The following is a 6,000-nucleotide window of genomic DNA, read 5'->3' on the forward strand; positions in this document are numbered from 1 at the left end:
TCTTTGAAGCACCTAGTTGCATCCCTAGGGCTATCTGAAGGCAAAGGCCTTGTCAGTCTTCTGGGCAAACAACAGATAAATTAAACTGTAGGCTAAATAGCTATTGAATGAGTGAATTAAACAGATGCAGGCTACATAACATAGTTTAGCAGGTCACCATTAGACCTAAAGCAATTGTCCAAACTGTTTCTAAAGCCAACTCTGCTTGCATGACTCTCATTGACTACAGAAAGAATCAGGAATATATCTCTTACTAAAGAAGTTTGTTTGATCTAATAATTTGTGTCAAATGACACAATCTTTCAGTCTTATTGAAAATACATTATTTTGTAATGCATAACATGAAATTCTAAAATGCCAGTTTCTACTCAACCTTATAACACAAGTCTTGGGGGACTCTGTTTAAAATTATTTTATGTACAATACAAATAGTAACTTTGAAAAAAATGTTAAGGAATTTAGCAACAATATTTTGGGGTAACGTTTGCAGGAGCTTAGTAGCCTATATTTCTGTTTTGATTACAGATGCAGTTGTTACCTATTTTACTTTAGTTAAATCAACTTCTAATCAAATGACTACAATACCAAAATACCAGTTATCAGTCAGAACTACCCAACTCATAATTAAGACTTTTATTTTTTTTAAAATCATTGGGTTATATTCATACCTGATACCTGTCAACATAGCATTATTGAATTCAGTGCTCAACTAAATACTGAGTGCAAACAGTGTGCAAATAACGTTTGACCAGTAAAGCTTAAACTGGAGTGCAAAACTACACGTTTTTCTGTTAAACTTGTTAGATTTTTTTTTCTATCGTCTCAGAAAACTGATTATTTTTGTTATGAAAATTTGTTATGAAATCCTTTTGTAGCCCTACAGACAGTTTTACTCTCTCTTAGAAAGGACACAGCTGCCATGTAGTCTTTCCCAAGTTTTCCAAACTTTGTATCATTTTGGCTTTTTCTTCTGAAATCTCTGCAGTTTGACTTCTTAGCACTTAAAAATTTGATGTGTAAAATGAAAGCTATCACTCACTCTTCCTGAAAAGGTCAATCATAACCCAAACAAAGTAGTTACTATTTCTGAATTTGAGGTCATTTATTCTACTAAAAACAGCTGATGAATTTGATGTTATTACAACTGAATTACAAAATGTAAAGGTAAAGAGAACACTCATTTTTGTTTCTACATATGATATTACAAGTTAACTGGCAAGCTCTATGTAGGAACTATTTCACTGATGCATTTATTAATACATATCTAAACAGACAAACATTGAATAATAATCACACAATATCTTTTTGCACTTAAAATTTAACATTAAATTTCAGTGAGAAAATTTTAAATGAAGGTCAATATCATTAGCTGCATTTAATTAACTGAGTATCATAAAAAAATAAAATCGTATTTGTTCTTTAGATGCAGATATTGAAATAAAATCACATTATAGTCATGTTTCAACAGTAGCGCTTTTAAAGTGGGAACAGATTTAAATATATGGGTATGATTAAAATCATTAATCTTATGCTTCATATTTCCTGTAGACCATTTCTCAGCATTAATTTTTTTAGTACTTCTGGCATGAAATGACTATCTGTCCTTCTATCTTTGCTTAAATGGACAGAAACTGATATACCATCGAAATGGATATCTATATATCAACATGTGACATTCTAACGGGAGTACTTCCACATGTATAAATGTCTTGTAGTTATATGCTGAGTTAGAGGGGATTATCTAGAAAAAAAAAACATCTGGAGATGAACCGTTCACATGGGTAACTGTACATTGGATAAAAGTAAAACTACACGTTTAAAAGTAATTTTAAAATAAGATATTCAATTCGGCTGTTTGCAAACTGTCCTACTGCTTCCCATGAGTGAATATCAAGTGTCTCAGCTCCTCTGTATAATGATTGTGAGCTAAGGTGAAATGGCTAATCTAGAAAGAGGCTGTATTTTTAGTTTCCTGGTCAAATGTGCAATTGAAAAAGCTGTTTACAATTTGAGAATCGGATAAAACATTATTATTTAAAATAGCATCATATAAAAAGGTAGTGATGATGGGTAAAAAACCCCACATACCAAAATGGATTGCTAATGACTGGAACAACATTCGGGAGCACAACTTTTTTTTTTTATTATTTTTATTTATGCCTGAATACAGTATATACCTATGTAGAAACCTTAGATGAGAAAAAGTAAAGCAACAGAACTCTGGAAAAGTATCCTTATATTTCAGTTTTATTCATTTCTTCCTTCCTTCCTTCCTTCCTTCCTTCCTTCCTTCCTTCCTTCCTTCCTTCCTTCCTTCCTTCCTTCCTTCCTTCCTTCCTTCCTTCCTTCCTTCCTTCCTTTCAGCTACCTTTTGTTTATTTGTTTACTGAAGTACTATTGTAATAATTATTTACAATAATATTGTAAATAAATTGAGCACAAACTCATCTCACACAAATCAAGCAAGTATCTTTGTACTGAATGAAATAATTATACCTAAGCTAATCAGCATTTGTTTATACTTTAATGAGTGATAAGAGGTGAAAAACAAACAAACTGCAGAAATGCATACAAAAACACAAACCCTTTTTCAAATACAAACAAACAAATAAACAGAAAACAACAAAAAACACTTTCTGGTCTATTTATAGGCATTTGTGTAGATAAAACACTTTTTTGTTTCTGGTGTATTTGTTGCAGAGATAGAGTGCAGTCAGAGAAGAAAGAACATTACTTAGATGTGTTTTAAGTCAGTTTAAATTTGGGTATAGTTTTAATTGGATTAATATAGACAAACCCAAATATTTTTCTTAGCATGCAGTGTGATCAGTCCAAATTTTCAGTAATTTTCAGTAATTTTATGGAGAAGATATTTCACAAACATTTTGCTTTTAAATTCCATGAATATTTGTGCCACAACATTTCATACTTATGCATATATGTATATGTATGTACTTACAAATGTATTTAGTTTCTAAGGCAGGAATAAAATTTATAGCAATCCAATACAGCTTTCATATTTACAAATATTATGAATTATACATTTGATAAAATATATTGGTTTTATAGTAGATAAATATTCTGCTGGACATTTACATAGGTCTTAATATTTTATTTGGAAGTGCAAAGTAACACTTTTTGTAGTGTATTAATATTATAAACAGTTTCCTAATATTAAAATATTAGTAAATATTTTAAGACTTATTTCAATCTAATTATGACATAATAATTGAATTCTAATGCACGACAGATATTCCTGTGTGATGCATCTCCTTGCATCAGAATTTGGTTCACTCATTCTAAATTTTGGTATATCTATTTTTTCAGTATCCTTCAAAGTCACATATTTACTCTAGTTTATGTCAAAAAATGTAGTCTTCCTATGTAGATAGCTTGATATCTATCATAGTCAGAAGCAGTTTTAAATGTATGAACAGAAACGATGTCTCAGCTTTAGCAGTACCATGCAGAATTTCTGTATGTATAATTTCTAAGATATATCACCAAATAGGAAACTTTACATCCTAAGGTAAATCAAGCCTGTTGACATAAGCAGCACAATGCAAAGGTTTCACATTAGAGAATATAATTTCACTTTTGCGGTTTCAATTTTCATATGTTAAATCCTTCCCCAATCTATTTTAATTGTCAAATAAGACAAGATGATCTACAATAATGAATAATGATAATTAACTAGTCAGGAAGCACACTTCACTTTCCTTACACTGTTATCAATTCTACTATCAGCTCTCTGCATGTGAAAACTATTACTGCAGCTGTCGTAGAATTAAATGAAATTTATCTGGCAACATCTGGCTCCTTAGAAGAAAATATGAATAATTTCACCAGCATTCCCTTCTCTGCCTGCTTTATTCTAATTATGATGTAATGGAGGACATCAGCATTCTGTGGACTTGGTGATTAACCTAGGGCAACCGAGAAATAGGCCTAGTGAGATGAGCAGGGCATATGAATCAGCTCAATCAATTATCTTTTTTTCTCAAGGTTCTTATATACAACAGTGACCTTGTGACGGGAAACAGTAAGTTACACTTGAACTCATTTAGGAAGTCAGACTTTTCACAATACATTACAGGCACTTAATATTTTAGTTTCAATTCAGTTAAATGAAAAATAAGTATTATATATATACATACATATAAATATATATACTGTATAGATATATACATATACACATACACATTTACATATATACATTTTGTAAGCCTTTATTTTGTTAATACAAATGTACGTCCTTAGTTTGTTCACTTCCTCTTTTCATCAGTTAGTTATGCAGTTTTACCTCCTTTGTTTGAGTGGTACTCTGACTAAGCGTATGCTTGCAGGTGTTAAAATTATATGGAAGAAAGTAAGCAAGTATGATGACTAGGAAAGTAAAACCAAGCTAAAAATTGTCCAATATTATTTCTAGCTTTCAGTCTCTGACTCTATGAGTGTGAACTCGATCTGTTTTTAAAGTTCATGCACTTGTACCTTCTTGTGCTCTTGTGATTGTGGAGCTTACTTAGTTGAGACTGCAGAAGCATCCAGTTCCTTGCCTGAAATGTTCATTCAAGCAGTTATCACTATAGAGAAATTGGACTAATGAACCTGGAGCTATTCTCACAGCATTGCATGGTGCCTACACTAAGCAATTCAGTGCAGGCAGACACACATCCACATGGTCCTGTTTCGTACGATTTGCATACACCTTACACTGTTAAAGCAGTTAAAACTGGATGGGGAATCTGAATCTTAAAACAGTTTCCTGTACTACTTTAAAAGCATTGTAAAAATCATTGGTCACAGTCAAGATGAACAGTAAGCAAGCAGAATGAATCAAATCCTATTCATTTTAAAGGAAGGCGGAATATTTTCACAAGAGAAGTAAAATTGTTGTGAACTTCAGTGAATCATTGGTGTGAAAAAAAAATTCTTTTCAACCATGAACAGAGCTCTTTCTGCTACATGACACTTGAGTGTAATCTTTTACTCTAAGTATTGCAGGGGAATAAATGCCATAAGATTTAGCAATTTTCTAGTGCCAGATGGTGCTGCAATCAATTTTGTTAATTTAATTATTGAATTACAATTTCAAGTCTCTATTCATACAGTGACTGAATTTGTCTTTTATTTATTTATATTAACTTGATTTATGTGTCCTTTTTTTTTTTTTTTTTTTTTTTTTTTGTCTCCTATACTGAAATGTAGCCTACTCTGGAACCAAAATGAACTTCTCAGTATTTAGTGGCAATAATGAACATATTAAGGGTTAAAGACTTTTTTTACTGTTATTATTATTATTATTATTTGATTCTATATACCATTAACAATATACCATTGATATTTTCTGATAGATTCAGAAAGGGCCTTAGTTACCTGCAAATGAGTAGGTAGAACTACCACAATGATATTCTAAATATTCCTCCTGGCAAGGAATCTAAAATCTGTCTAAATTAAAAATTTAAAAATACGATTCAGTAAATCAGACAGCTGAGCACTTGCTTAAATTTATCCAACAGTAGTATGTTAAGAACAGATACAGATTTTTAAATTCTGTATTCTTCAAGAATTTAAAGAATACTTAGGTCCAGGCTACTTTTCCATCTCAATCTCTTTCCCTATGTATTTTTTTATCTATGAGTACAATTTAAAAAGGTCAAATCTAGGTCCACCTCTTCTTTTTATGTATTTATTTTAAATTTAGGATTACTCCTAAAAAGGATTTGAACAGTCAGTTCAAATCTCATTGAATGCAGTGAGAAATTCCTTTTCATTATTAGTTATAACTACCAAATAATTAAGCCACCTCAGAAATCTGAGCATACCACAGTTATTTAAAGTCCTTAAAAAAACATATATCCCTAAAGCCTCTTGACTACAATTAGGTTTGATAATTCCAAGGGTGTGAAAAAGTATGGTTATTTAAGAAGTCAGATACATGCTTATTAGCTTGCAAAAAAAGTAGCTTGAGAAAGGCTATTGGATCTACTGTGTTAT

Source organism: Anser brachyrhynchus (genome assembly GCF_964034855.1).
Source record: "Anser brachyrhynchus genome assembly, chromosome: 1".
Classification (NCBI taxonomy): domain Eukaryota; kingdom Metazoa; phylum Chordata; class Aves; order Anseriformes; family Anatidae; genus Anser; species Anser brachyrhynchus.